Source organism: Urocitellus parryii, chromosome 1 (assembly GCF_045843805.1).
Source record: "Urocitellus parryii isolate mUroPar1 chromosome 1, mUroPar1.hap1, whole genome shotgun sequence".
Lineage (NCBI taxonomy): Eukaryota > Metazoa > Chordata > Mammalia > Rodentia > Sciuridae > Urocitellus > Urocitellus parryii.
Window position 1 is genome coordinate 199,094,709 of NC_135531.1, and position 15,639 is coordinate 199,110,347.

Consider the following 15,639-nt stretch of genomic DNA (forward strand, 5'->3'; position numbering starts at 1 on the left):
TGTTACATATATTCAATTTATTCCTATTCCTTCTAAATCTGATGTCTCTTGGGTAATCAAAATCAGACTACCTTCTTGTGATGTTTTCATGTGCATGAACTAGTTGTCTGAAGGTCATTATGAAAGACTGACTTCTCTTCCTTGTTGAATCTTTGGTTTGTTTTTTGTTTTTCCCTGGTGTCTGGTTGCTATCTAAACACAAAATACATGTTGCATGTTGATTTTGATTAGCTTTACACATAGGCCATTGAATTTTGAAATGAATTTGATAGCTGTTTGGAGTTCCAACCTAGAATGCTTTACTTAAATAGATATGTTGTCAAATTTTCAAATGTACATAAATGAAGATTCACTAATTACAAACTATTTTGATTCATTGTCACAACTGTCTTCTGGTCATTAATTACATTCACCAGTGTAAGTAGTGAGGATGAAGAGAGCTGAACAGCTATGAAAATTATATCATTTTACATTGCATAAAGTTTTTGGAAAAAAAAACACTGTGGTTAAAAATTATAATTATATTCCATTGAATGGAAAGAACCAGATGAAATCCTTGAAAGAATAGAAATTGGTAATTTTTTCACATATGTTACCAAACTACATCATATGGCATGGTTTTCTTTGGCAATTAATAATTTGAGAATATAGAGGTTAATATTTTTTACACTTTTAAATGAAATTTAACTTTTATATTTCTAAAATAACCCATAACTTTATAAGCATATTTCACATTTTATATCATTTAGCAGCCAATGGAGCCAGATTATTGCACTTTTTCATAAAGTATCTTTTAACAACAATCAGGTTCTTGAAGAAAAGTAAATTCTTCTGTTCTTAAATTTTGTGGTGAGATTAATATATGGAGTCTTATAGTATGTATCTTATAGATAGGTGAAATTTGATACCTACATTCTTACTAGAGGGGAAAAATACTCTTTTCCAGTATAGGCTGCTTTTTCCAAATAGTAATTCAGGTATGGCCAACTAATTTGGGACCATTTAGATTTTTAAAAGAAACCAACAATTTTTGTCATATTCTGGAATATTTTTTTTTGGTTCTAGTTTTTATTCTACTTAGGTGAAGAGATATTTTATTACCAAAAAGAAATGAAATTGAGAGAATATATACAATTATTATTTTTTAATAAAAATAAAATTTAAAAGACAGGAGGAAAGAGGAAAGGCAGGAAGGCAGGCAAACTATCTGGACAGCCCAACACACCCAGAAATCAATGGTCTAATCCCAAGAGTGATGAAAAAGTGGTTTGTGAGATTAAAATAGGAGAAATAAATTTGCTTTAAAGTGAGCAATGGTATATCAGTGATATATTCTTTCTCCACTCTTGCTCTTTTTGTTAATCTGCTATAAATAATAATTTTGAAGATTATAATCATAATCTGTATAACAACCTAGAGGATCAGGTATGCTAAGTGTTGTAGTCTTCATAAGTATTGTGATTTTAGCATCCTCATCACCATAGTTGTAAAAGAAATACATTAAATTCAAATTTATGGACATAAATCTTGAATGATAGAAACTTTTGAAAATGGGCTAAACTATCCTGTTGACCTTGTGAATGGTCACGATTGATGTTGACAGTCATCTATACATCATGTATACAGGGCTACAAGAAGAAAAAGGTTTATGGGTATAGTAAGCATAGTTATACAATAAAATTGCTTATACTAGTGGAATATAAAATCATAAGATTTCATGAATATCACTAAATATCTCAATTTGTAATTTTCCTTACTTTCCACATTTCTAAATATAGATACTTCCAAAAAATTTAAATTATTCTCATTTTTTGTAACTTTTGGGGAATGAAAATCTCAGTAGCTAGCATTGTTTGTAGTGTAACTGAACAATTCATGGGACCTCGGTGATTATATGCATATGGTCTTAGATCCTTTGGAGAAACAAAAGAATGAGCAAAGCTTAAAAATGATTCAAGTTTTGTTTTCTGCTTTATTCTTTATGGATGAATCATTAGGTTTCTGGTAATGCTAAAATATTTCATCACCAAAATGTACAAACTTAAGTAAAATTTACTAGTATGTATCCATAGATACAAGCTATGAGAGTAAGCCTTTCGAGGAACAATATAAACAGCTTTTGTAGTTCTGTTAACAAAAAAGCATTGGGAAGAATTTGCCAGAGAGCTAAATCTAGATGACTTACATCAATATTTGATTAGATACATTAGCTGGTCTAACTCTCAAATGATCAGAATAAACACTATTATATCTCAAAAACATGGTATTAAGGCATTGGTGGATGTTGAAGTGTGTGTGTGCAGGGGTTTCATTACCTTAAGAATAATGAAGTGTTTCTTCCTGACAAAAAGACCATCAGAGCTTCAGCTGATGCGCTACATCAGAAATAGCTTTAAAATTCCAAGTTTGAATTAGGCTTGGTGTTCAATCTCAGTCTATGAATTATAGATTACAGATAGCAAATGACTATTGAGATTTTTAGTTCAAGAAAAATCAAAGAAGTGCAAAATTAGAAATAATTTAAAATTTGAAATCTGTCTTTAGAAAGGTGATGGATTAGCAATTATATGTCACATAATTACAGTGTCTGCAGAGAAGTCCAACTTAAAATGAATACAAAAACAAACAAAAAATTTCGAGTGCCTGAGATAATTGAAAGCCACATGGGCACACATTTGTCTCAAATACACATACACACACATAAACACACACACACACACACACACACACACACACACACATACACACACATGTTGGAAGATTTCACTAGCTTCATTTGTTTCTATATGCTGCTTGGATATTTGTTCATTTTTTCTTTGTATTAAAGGCTATATTTCCTTCATAGTCAAAGTCCTATCAAACTCATTGTGTGAATTCAGCCTTATTTGATTGGCACATGTTGACATTACAGTGACAACATTAATGACTAGGTTTTAGTATTTAAGAACTTTTGGTCAATCAAATCAAAATGTTGCTCTTTTGCTGAATTCAAGAACACCTACCTACTTTGTAACAGAACCATCTTTGATCCAATTGATAATACTTAATAAAAAGTGATGTATTTTTAAAATTACTGTTAACTTCTGTACAAAGGAATATATAGTAATGTTATAACATGTTAAAATAAGTATGTGTAAATATATATATATATTGTGTGTATAATGTATGTGTGTATGTGTATACACGCATCTAATACTTGAGTTTAGTAAAGTGAGCATTTATGTATACACACACACACACACACATACACACATACACATGCACAAACACAGAAAGATACTTTGTGTTATAAATTCAACACAAATTCTAAGTCAAATTAGTAAATGTTCATTGCTGCTAACTTTTGCTTAATTCTGCAGAAAGCATAACTGTCAAGGACCATCACAAATTTGTTGCTTGATAAAACATTTAGCAACCAAGTGATTTGTAATGAACTGTGGTACAAGTTTTCTCAGTGAACTTAAGAGCAACACTAGGTCTTCATCAGGGAAGAAGTGAATAAAAAGATTTATGTTCAAATCACATGCTTTAAACATTCTTCCTAAGTGCTAGTTTGCTCTTTGGTGTTTAGCCTGAAATTTAAAGCACTAAGGATTAAAAGGATTACAACATAATCTTAAATAATCCTAAATGTCATTTACACAGAGAGAGTTGTAATAACTAAATAAAACCATGTTGAAGGATAGCAGTACTCTCAGGCAGCATCCTTGACACAAACAGTGCTTCTTCCACCTTCTTTCTCTTTACTGGGCACATTAGGCTTCCAAAGCCTTTTCATAGGAAATTCATCTGAGAACATGACTGAAAAATGGTTTAAAATGATACAGAATTTTTTTAGTTTTTAATATCCTTCCGGTTCAAAGTTGAAAGAAAATGTTTACTTATATTGTTTCTTATATTTCCTCTTTTCCTTCAAAAGTCTAGGAAAAGGGACTTCCTGACATGGTTATCAAATAGATGATATGCCTCTTACACAGTCCCCAATCTCCATGGGAGTACCCCTTTACTAAATATACGAGAGTTCTAATGCAGTGTAATTAATTCCATGCTGTTTAATTTAGCATTTAAATATTCTTTATTCTGTCATGTAAATTAGTTTTGCCTCCCAAAGAAAATATGAAGAAAAACTATATCAAATACTGCCCTACATTTACTATACTAGAAGATTGGACATATTTTAACTGATTAAACTATTACTTTTTAAGGCTAAAGTTGCATTCATTCAGGAAAAGCAATCTTTTTCATGAAATATTTAGGATATTTTGTCCACAATACAGACCTTGTAGTAAAAGATTCCCAAGGTTGAAACAGGAATATAGAACATGAAGATATTGGTACTTTTCATTATAAGGTATAAGAGAGTAGCAAGCCATTTATTCATTTAAATGGTTCATTTCTTTGTACTCTAAAGTCTTATCTTTTCTCAAGGCAGTCAGTGACTAGGCCTCAGATTTTTATTTACATTTAAAATAATATTTAATAAAATTTTACTTTTGAATATGCATTGGACTCCTCTATAGATTCATGCATTCATTCATTCATTATCAAATAAGATAATTCTATAAATTAATGAATTATGGCTGATAAGGAATATGTCAATTGTTTACTTGAAAGGCAGAAAAAATTAAATGACTAGAATAGATAAGTCTATTCATCTTCCCCAATAATCAATTTATAACCTCAACAAATATCATGGTCGAATTTCCCAGTTGAGATTCTTTTTTTTAATACATTAATACCTCTCAGGAGACAGATTCTTTTTTTTTTTTTTTTTTTTTTTATTGGTCGTTCATAACATTACATAGTTCTTAATACATCATATTACACGGTTTGATTCATGTGGATTATGAACTCCCGCTTTTACCCCGTATACAAATTGCTGTATCACATCAGTTACCCTTCCATTGATTGACATATTGCCTTTCTAGTGTCTGATGTATTCTGCTGTCTGTCCTATTGTCTACTATCCCCCCTCCCCTCCCCTCCCCTCCCCTCCCCTTTTCTCTCTCTACCCCTTCTACTGTAAATCATGTCTTCCATTTGTATTCTCTTGACTTACCCCTCCTTACCTCTTATATGACATTTTGTATAACCCTGAGGATCGCCTTCCATTTCCATGCAATTTCCCTTCTCACTCCCTTTCCCTCCCATCTCTCATCCCTGTTTACTGTACATATTCTTCTCAAGCTCTTCGTCCCTACCCTGTCCTTGTTTACACCCCTTATATCAAAGGAGTCATTTGGTATTTGTTTTTTAAAGATTGACTAGCTTCACTTAGCATAATCTGCTCTAATGCCATCCATTTCCCTCCAAATTCTATAATTTTGTCATTTTTTAATGCAGAGTAATACTCCATAGTGTATAAATGCCACATTTTTTTTATCCATTCATCTATTGAAGGGCATCTAGGCTGGTTCCACAGTCTTGCTATCGTGAATTGAGCTGCTATGAACATCGATGTAGCAGTGTCCCTGTAGCATGCTCTTGTTAGGGCTTTAGGGAATAGACCGAGAAGGGGAATAGCTGGGTCAAATGGTGGTTCCATTCCCAGCTTTCCGAGAAATCTCCATACTGCTTTCCAAATTGGCTGCACCAATTTGCAGTCCCACCAGCAATGAACAAGAGTGCCCTTTTCCCCGCATCCTCTCCAGCACTTATTGTTGTTTGACTTCCGAATGGCTGCCAGTCTTACTGGAGTGAGATGGTATCTTAGGGTAGTTTTGATTTGCATTTCTCTGACTGCTAGCGATGGTGAGCATTTTTTCATGTACTTGTTGATTGATTGTATGTCCTCCTCTGAGAAGTGTCTGTTCAGGTCCTTGGCCCATTTATTGATTGGGTTATTTGTTATCTTATTGTCTAATTTTTTGAGTTCTTTGTATATTCTGGTTATTAGGGCTCTATCTGAAGTGTGTGGAGTAAAGATTTGTTCCCAGGATGTAGGCTCCCTATTTATCTCTCTTATTGTTTCTTTTGCTGAGAAAAAACTTTTTAGTTTGAGTAAGTCCCATTTGTTGATTCTATTTGTTAACTCTAGCGCTATGGGTGTCCTATTGAGGAATTTGGAGCCCCATCCCACAGCGTGTAGATCATAACCAACTTTTTCTTCTATCAGATGCCGTGTCTCTGATTTAATATCAAGCTCCTTGATCCATTTTGAGTTAACTTTTGTGCACGGCGAGAGATAGGGATTCAGATTCATTTTGGTGCAAATGGATTTCCAGTTTTCCCAGCACCATTTGTTGAAGATGCTATCCTTCCTCCATTGCATGCTTTTAGCCCCTTTATCAAAAATAAGATAGTTGTAGTTTTGTGGATTAGTTACTGTGTCCTCTATTCTGTACCATTGGTCCACCCGCCTGTTTTGGTACCAGTACCATGCTGTTTTTGTTACTATTGCTCTGTAGTATAGCTTGAAGTCTGGTATCGCTATACCGCCTGATTCACACTTCCTGCTTAGTATTGTTTTTGCTATTCTGGGTCTTTTATTATTCCATATGTATTTCATGATTCTTTTATCTATTTCTACAAGATATGCTGTTGGGATTTTGATTGGCATTGCATTGAACTTATAGAGAACTTTTGGTAATATCGCCATTTTGATGATGTTAGTTCTGCCTATCCATGAGCAGGGTATGTTTTTCCATCTTCTAAGGTCTTCTTCTATGTCTTTCTTTAGGGTTCTGTAATTTTCATTGTATAAATCTTTCACCTCTTTTGTTAGGTTGATTCCCAAGTATTTTATTTTTTGGGGGGATATTGTGAATGGAGTAGTTGTCCTCATTTCCGTTTCAGAGGATTTGTCGCTCATATACAGGAACGCCTTTGATTTATGCGTGTTGATCTTATATCCTGCCACTTTGCTGAATTCATTTATTAGCTCTAATAGCTTCTTTGTAGACTCTTTTGGGTCTGCTAGGTATAGAATCATATCATCTGCAAATAGTGATAATTTAAGTTCTTCTTTTCCTATTTTTATGCCTTTAATTTCTTTTGACTGTCTAATTGCTCTGGCCAGTGTTTCGAGGACTATGTTGAACAGAAGTGGTGAGAGAGGGCATCCCTGTCTTGTACCAGATCTTAGAGGGAATGCCTTCAATTTTTCTCCATTCAGAATGATGCTGGCCTGTGGCTTATCATAGATTGCTTTTACAATGTTGAGGTATGATCCTGTTATCCCTAATTTTTCTAGCGTTTTGAACATAAAGGGATGCTGTACTTTGTCGAATGCTTTTTCTGCATCTATTGAGATGATCATATGGTTCTTATTTTTAAGTCTATTGATGTGGTGAATAACATTTATTGATTTCCGTATATTAAACCAGCCTTGCATCCCAGGGATGAATCCTACTTGATCATGATGTATAATTTTTTTGATATGTATTTGAATCCGATTCGCCAGAATTTTATTGAGGATTTTTGCGTCAAGGTTCATTAGAGATATTGGTCTGTAGTTTTCCTTCTTTGATGTGTCTTTGTCTGGTTTCGGAATCAGGGTGATGTTGGCTTCGTAGAATGAATTTGGAAGTTCTCCCTCTTTTTCTATTTCCTGAAATAGCTTGAAAAGTATTGGTGTTAGTTCCTCTTTAAAGGTTTTGTAAAACTCTGCTGTATACCCATCCGGTCCTGGGCTTTTCTTAGTTGGTAGTCTTTTGATGGTTTCTTCTATTTCCTCTATTGTTATTGGTCTGTTTAGGTTGTCTATATCCTCCTGGCTCAATCTGGGCAGATCATAGGACTCAAGGAATTTATCTATGCCTTCACTATCTTCTATTTTATTGGACTATAAGGATTCAAAGTAATTTCTGATTATCTTCTGTATTTCTGAAGTGTCTGTTGTGATATTGCCTTTTTCATCCCGTATGCTAGTAATTTGGGTTCTCTCTCTTCTTCTCTTCGTTAGCATGGCTAAGGGTCTGTCAATTTTATTTATTTTTTCAAAGAACCAGCTTTTAGTTTTGTCAATTTTTTCAATTGTTTCTTTTGTTTCAATTTCATTAATTTCAGCTCTGATTTTAATTATTTCTTGCCTTCTACTTCTTTTGCTGTTGTTTTGCTCTTCTTTTTCTAGGATTTTGAGATGAAGTATGAGATCATTTATTTGTTGGTTTTTTCTTTTTTTGAGGAATGAACTCCAAGCAATGAATTTTCCTCTTAGAACTGCTTTCAATGTGTCCCATAGATTCCGATATGTTGTGTCTGTGTTTTCATTTAACTCTAGGAATTTTTTAATTTCCTCCTTGATGTCTTCTAAAACCCATTGATCACTCAGCAACCTATTGTTCATTCTCCAGGTGATGCTTGCTTTTTCCTTTCTTCTTTTATCATTGATTTTCAGTTTCATTCCATTATGATCAGATAAGATGCATGGTATTATCTCTACCCCTTTGTATTGTCTAAGAGTTGCCCTGTGACATAGTATATGGTCTATTTTTGAGAAGGTTCCATGTGCTGCTGAGAAAAAAGTGTAGCTACTTGATGTTGGGTGGTATAGTCTATATATGTCAATTAAGTCTAGGTTGTTAATTGTGTTATTGAGTTCTATAGTTTCCTTATTTAACTTTTGTTTGGAAGATCTGTCCAGTGGTGAGAGAGGTGTGTTGAAGTCTCCCATGATTATTGTATGTTGGTCTATTAGACTCTTGAACTTGAGAAGAGTTTGCTTGATGAATACAGCTGCACCATTATTTGGGGCATATATATTTATGATTGTTATGTCTTGTTGGTGTATGGTTCCCTTGAGCAGTATGAAGTGTCCTTCTATATCCCTTTTGATTAGCTTTGGCTTGAAATCTATTTTATTAGATATGAGTATGGACACTCCTGCTTGTTTCCGCGGTCCATATGAGTGATATGATTTTTCCCAACCTTTCACCTTCAGTCTATGTATATCTTTTCCTATCAAATGCGTCTCCTGTAGACAGCATATTGTTGGGTCTTGTTTTTTGATCCATTCTACTAGCCTGTGTCTCTTAATTGGTGAGTTTAAGCCATTAACATTTAGGGTTATTATTGAGATATGGTTTGTTCTTCTATCCATATTTGTTTATTGATGTTACTAAACCTGATTTGTTATCCTCTATGACTACTTTCCCCCCTTTACTGTCCTACCTCCCATTGTTGGTTTTCAATGTTGTTTTCCATTTCCTCTTCCTGTAATGTTTTGCCAAGGATTTTTTGAAGAGATGGTTTTCTAGCTGCGAATTCTTTTAACTTTTGTTTATTGTGGAAGGTTTTAATTTCATCTTCTAACCTGAAGCTTAATTTCGCCGGATACACGATTCTTGGTTGGAGCCCATTGTCTTTCAGTGTTTGAAATATGTTATTCCAGGATCTTCTAGCTTTCAGAGTCTGTGTTGAGAGATCAGCTGTTATCCTGATTGGTTTACCCCTAAATGTAATCTGCTTTCTTTCTCTTGCAGCTTTTAAAATTCTCTCCTTATTCTGTATGTTGGACATCTTCATTATAATGTGTCTAGGTGTGGATCTCTTATGATTTTGCACATTCGGCGTCCTGTAGGCTTCTAGGATTTGGGATTCTGTCTCAATCTTCAATTCTGGGAAGTTTTCTCGTATTATTTCACTGAATAGACTGTTTATTCCTTTGGAATGGAGCTCTGTGCCTTCCTGTATCCCAATGACTCTTAAATTTGGTCTTTTGATATTGTCCCATAATTCTTGGATGTTCTGCTCATGGTTTCTTAGCAGACTTGCTGAGCTGTCTATGTTCTTTTCCAGTTGAAATACTTTGTCTTCATTGTCTGATGTTCTCTCCTCTAAGTGATCTACTCTGCTGGTAGTATTGTCAATTGAGTTTTTAAGTTGGTTTATTGTTTCCTGCATTTCTAGAATTTCAATTTGTTTGTTTTTTATTACCTCTATCTCCCTGTGAAATTGATCTTTGACTTCCTGGATTTGTTTGTCAATGTGATCTTTCATTGTCTGATTTTGCTGTCTCATGTCTTCCTTGAGACTCCAGATCATCTGAAGCATATATATCCTGAACTCTTTATCTGATATTCCATCTGTTGCAGCTATTACCTCTTCTAAAGTTGAGTTGACCTGCATTGCTTGTGGTCCTTTCTTTCCTTGTCTTTTCATACTGCCCGCGTTTCTTTCTGCTTGGTGCAACTGTTGTGTTTTGAAATTTACCCCCTATTTATTTATGTTGCTCTTGTATACTTGAAAAGTCTCCCTTGCAGGTGCGGGCGGCGGCTGTGCCCCTACTCCAATTGGGGTGACGTGTCTATCACGCTGGCGGCTCTCTGGGCCTGTTCCAGGAGTGGAAGGCGGCTCTGCTCTGTCCGTATTCCAATTGGGGTGTCGTGACTACAATGCTGGCAGATCACTGGGCCTCTTCCGGGCGTGGGCGGTGGGCTTGGCTGGTGGGATTCCACCTAATGGCAGTCCCTAACCTCCCTGCTTGCTAATTAATGGCTTCTCTGAGGCGCCACGCCTTCTGTAGCTGCGGGGCAGGCCGCGCGAATCAGTTGGCCTGGATCTCCGGGGTCCTGCTGCTGGCTGTTTTGATGCTACAAGCTGTTGGAGAGTGGTGGTGTATTCTTCAGCTTTCCCGGATGGTGGCCACTGACTGCCTGGATGGAGTGTCCGCTGTTTTGATGTTGCACTCTGAAGGAGAGTGGCAGTGTATCCTTCAGGTTTCCCGGATGGTGGCCGCTGACTGCCTCGGTGGAGTGTCCGCTGTGGGGGATGGGACTGTGCCGCTTTCTTCCCCTTCTGAGAACCCGAGCTCGGCCCAAGGGTCCGTGAGGGCTTGGCTGGTGGGATTCCACCTAATGGCCTTCCCTAACCTCCCTGCTTGCCAATTAATGGCTTCACTGAGGCGCCACGCCTTCTGTAGCCGCAGGGCAGGCCACGCGAATCAGTTGGCCTGGCTCTCCGGGCCCTGCTGCAGGCTGCTGGGATCCCTGGCACTCTATCACTTTGATTTTTTCTGCTTGCCCCTCCCCCAGTGCTGGCTAGCCAGGTTTCCTTTTGGCTGCTACTGGGAGGAGGGGTTGGAGGTCAGGTGTCTCTGGTTTCCCCCTAGCCTGTATGGAGGCTCAGCTTGATACTCCCTCTCCCGGCAAGCCTAGGAGAGATTTTATGCGAATTCCCGCTGTCTGGGGGGTGAGCTGAATGACACCGACCTGTTTTGATGTCGCACTCTGAAGGAGAGTGGCGGTGTATCCTTCAGCTTTCCCGGATGGTGGCCGCTGACTGGCTCGGCGGAGTGTCCGCTGTGGGGGATGGGACTGTACCGCTTCCTTCCCCTTCTGAGAACCCGTGCTCGGCCCAAGGGTCCGTGTGGGCTTGGCTGGTGGGATTCCACCTAATGGCCTTCCCTAACCTCCCTGCTTGCCAATTAATGGCTTCACTGAGGCGCCACGCCTTCTGTAGCCGCAGGGCAGGCCACGCGAATCAGTTGGCCTGGCTCTCCGGGCCCTGCTGCAGGCTGCTGGGATCCCTGGCACTCTATCACTTTGATTTTTTCTGCTTGCCCCTCCCCCAGCGCTGGCTAGCCAGGTTTCTTTTTGGCTGCTACTGGGAGGAGGGGTTGGAGGTCAGGTGTCTCTGGTTTCCCCCTAGCCTGTATGGAGGCTCAGCTTGATACTCCCTCTCCCGGCAAGCCTAGGAGAGATTTTATGCGAATTCCCGCTGTCTGGGGGGTGAGCTGAATGACACCGACCTGTTTTGATGTCGCACTCTGAAGGAGAGTGGCGGTGTATCCTTCAGCTTTCCCGGATGGTGGCCGCTGACTGGCTCGGCGGAGTGTCCGCTGTGGGGGATGGGACTGTACCGCTTCCTTCCCCTTCTGAGAACCCGTGCTCGGCCCAAGGGTCCGTGTGGGCTTGGCTGGTGGGATTCCACCTAATGGCCTTCCCTAACCTCCCTGCTTGCCAATTAATGGCTTCACTGAGGCGCCACGCCTTCTGTAGCCGCAGGGCAGGCCACGCGAATCAGTTGGCCTGGCTCTCCGGGCCCTGCTGCAGGCTGCTGGGATCCCTGGCACTCTATCACTTTGATTTTTTCTGCTTGCCCCTCCCCCAGCGCTGGCTAGCCAGGTTTCCTTTTGGCTGCTACTGGGAGGAGGGGTTGGAGGTCAGGTGTCTCTGGTTTCCCCCTAGCCTGTATGGAGGCTCAGCTTGATACTCCCTCTCCCGGCAAGCCTAGGAGAGATTTTATGCGAATTCCCGCTGTCTGGGGGGTGAGCTGAATGACACCGACCTGTTTTGATGTCGCACTCTGAAGGAGAGTGGCGGTGTATCCTTCAGCTTTCCCGGATGGTGGCCGCTGACTGGCTCGGCGGAGTGTCCGCTGTGGGGGATGGGACTGTACCGCTTCCTTCCCCTTCTGAGAACCCGTGCTCGGCCCAAGGGTCCGTGTGGGCTTGGCTGGTGGGATTCCACCTAATGGCCTTCCCTAACCTCCCTGCTTGCCAATTAATGGCTTCACTGAGGCGCCACTCCTTCTGTAGCCGCAGGGCAGGCCACGCGAATCAGTTGGCCTGGCTCTCCGGGCCCTGCTGCAGGCTGCTGGGATCCCTGGCACTCTATCACTTTGATTTTTTCTGCTTGCCCCTCCCCCAGCGCTGGCTAGCCAGGTTTCTTTTTGGCTGCTACTGGGAGGAGGGGTTGGAGGTCAGGTGTCTCTGGTTTCCCCCTAGCCTGTATGGAGGCTCAGCTTGATACTCCCTCTCCCGGCAAGCCTAGGAGAGATTTTATGCGAATTCCCGCTGTCTGGGGGGTGAGCTGAATGACACCGACCTGTTTTGATGTCGCACTCTGAAGGAGAGTGGCGGTGTATCCTTCAGCTTTCCCGGATGGTGGCCGCTGACTGGCTCGGCGGAGTGTCCGCTGTGGGGGATGGGACTGTACCGCTTCCTTCCCCTTCTGAGAACCCGTGCTCGGCCCAAGGGTCCGTGTGGGCTTGGCTGGTGGGATTCCACCTAATGGCCTTCCCTAACCTCCCTGCTTGCCAATTAATGGCTTCACTGAGGCGCCACTCCTTCTGTAGCCGCAGGGCAGGCCAGGCGAATCAGTTGGCCTGGCTCTCCGGGCCCTGCTGCAGGCTGCTCCAGATTCTTTCCTCTACAAGTAAATTAGTCCTCATAACAGGTTTATCATTACTTGGATTACTTTTCTGAGTTTGGATGAAGTCTTCTGGCTATAATGTATATTAAACATATTCATGTAATATTTTCCATGGATATGCATTACATTTAAAAATTATTTGATTGCTCTTCCTGATCTGAATATGTCTTAGCTTAAAATGTTTAAGTACTACTTAAGTTTATTAATGCGAAGATAATTTAATAACATCTTGGAAAATACCATTTTAAGCCAAAAGGAAAACTACTGGTATTTTGCTTTTATCCATTTCCTTGTGTTAAAAGTGGTGGTTTAAAAATAAATCTGAGCTTTTACCGATTTTCTCTTTCATTTTTCAATGCTTGTAGTTAAACTAAATGCAAAAGGATGATTCTTCACATTTATACATGCATTAGGTTTTGAGTAAAGCTGGTTTCACTTCAGAGAATTATTCACAGGATCTTAAAAGGCATGACATTAAAAATAAACTAGAGTAAGAGAAGCATTAATGTCTAATACAGTTGTTTTTTGCTTTATAGCTTGTCCTCAATCATTTTATCTACCTATTAGATATCCATCCATTATTCAGAAGATATGGTGATGAGAGCCCCTGAGCCTGGGGACCTGAGTTCCAGTTTTGGATTTGTCAGTTGTAACTTTTTGTAGAACCAGGGCAGGATCACTCCTCTACCTTACAGTTTGTCACACCAAGAAAATAAGAGATAATAGGCCTCCCCCTACCTACCTCCCATCTGTGTTAATGTTAAAATAAAGTGACTCTTTGATGTATTTTAAAGCAACTACAAAGGAGTGAGTTTTATATAAGTACAACAAGATGTCATTATTCAACTACTAACCACATCATCTCATAATATTTTGAGGGAAATTCAAGATGTGGATTTCAGAATAATCAAGATTAGGGGGATATTTGTAAAAGGCAGCTCAGAATTTCTGAATATTTCTTTTTAATGCATTCTCAACCATAGACCAAACTTTAATACACCATGTGAAAGGCTTCTGATTCATTGTGTAACAAAGACTATGTCTTCAAACCTTACTTAAATCACTTTTAGTATTATGCTTTTTAAAATAAATAGTATCAATGATGTACTATCTAATCAATATGTTAATTAGTTAATAGTATATCAAAGTTAACCCTTTGAGAAAAGCATTTCTTTTCTGAAGGAGCTTCTATCAAACTATGAAACAGCAACTTGTAAAAGGTAACTGAGAGACAAGTGCAAAACGGATGCCCCCAAATGACAGAGACAATGTTAACATTGCCTCTCTACTGAGATTGGAATGGTAATTATGTCTGATTGGAAGGAGAGAGAGATGATTATTTTTGTGATGTTTGTTTTTACTGTGATTGGTAGGATCACACAATTTTTTTTTCTGAAGGAAGGACATAATTTTATAATGAGGGATATGATTTAGTATTATGGAAGTTAGGGATATGAAAGATTGCAGAAAAGAGAGATAAAGAGCAGGGAATAAAACTGATTGTAACAATTTTAGTGAGACAGAAAGAACATGTTAGCTCTGCTGAATTCAAAGAGAAACGAAATGGAGTAGAAGGGTAGAAAGCATACTCCTTAGAGATGCATATGCCATTCAGTTCAGACCAGGTGACTTGAGAATCAATGTCTCTTTGCAGATTTAATTTTGGAAAACAATGAAGTTCTTTTTAAAAGTATATGTAACCTGGATTCTATATATATAAATTAGGTAGATTGGTAGCAAAAACAATACCAAGTGTGATTCTGTGAAGCACACAGGTTGAAGCCTTAGCTCAGGATCTGAACTCATTTGTACACTTTGTCATTCTACAACTACTGAAGGGCATAATGCAACCTTACTGTATTATTTTTCTTTGACCTAGCATCAAGGCAGAATAAAACTAAAAGTTTACAATAGCCACATTGATACATAATTTTCTAAAATCAGTCAAGGGAACCAAAATTTAAAGTTTCTAAAATCTATCAAAATTTAAAAATGAAAGGGAAAATTATCAGCGTGGCTTATTCTGTTTCTGACATTCTAGGAAAAGAATGGATGCATGTGATCTAATGAACTTAGATCACTGCTAGGCTCAGTCACTTTGCCTCACCTTCTGGAATTGCTGACTTTATGTGCTCAAAGATAAGAATTGAGACTTTGGAATGAATTCTGAGTTTCAGACTGACACCAGGTGAAATGCAACAAGCTATTCTTCGTTTGCTGGCATCATGCTATGAATCCCCTCTCTCAGAAAATACTCTATTTCTTGATATTTTGGTAGAGAAGTGTGATGGATTTTGTACCATCCATTCCTTTGGCTAATGGTACATTTTCCCCCTCTCCACATAGTCAGAGTGAGGCCAACTAGCCACATAGGGATCAAACCCTCGACTTTAGACCACATACAACAACCTGAGCAAAATTGACCACTGCTGCTGAGGCACTTTCCGGGTTAGAAGTAAAATCATCAAGTGTTATGTTCTTTTTCCGCTTGTGATTTTCATCTTATGTAAAGAAAATATTACATTGATTATGGCAAGACAGTGTG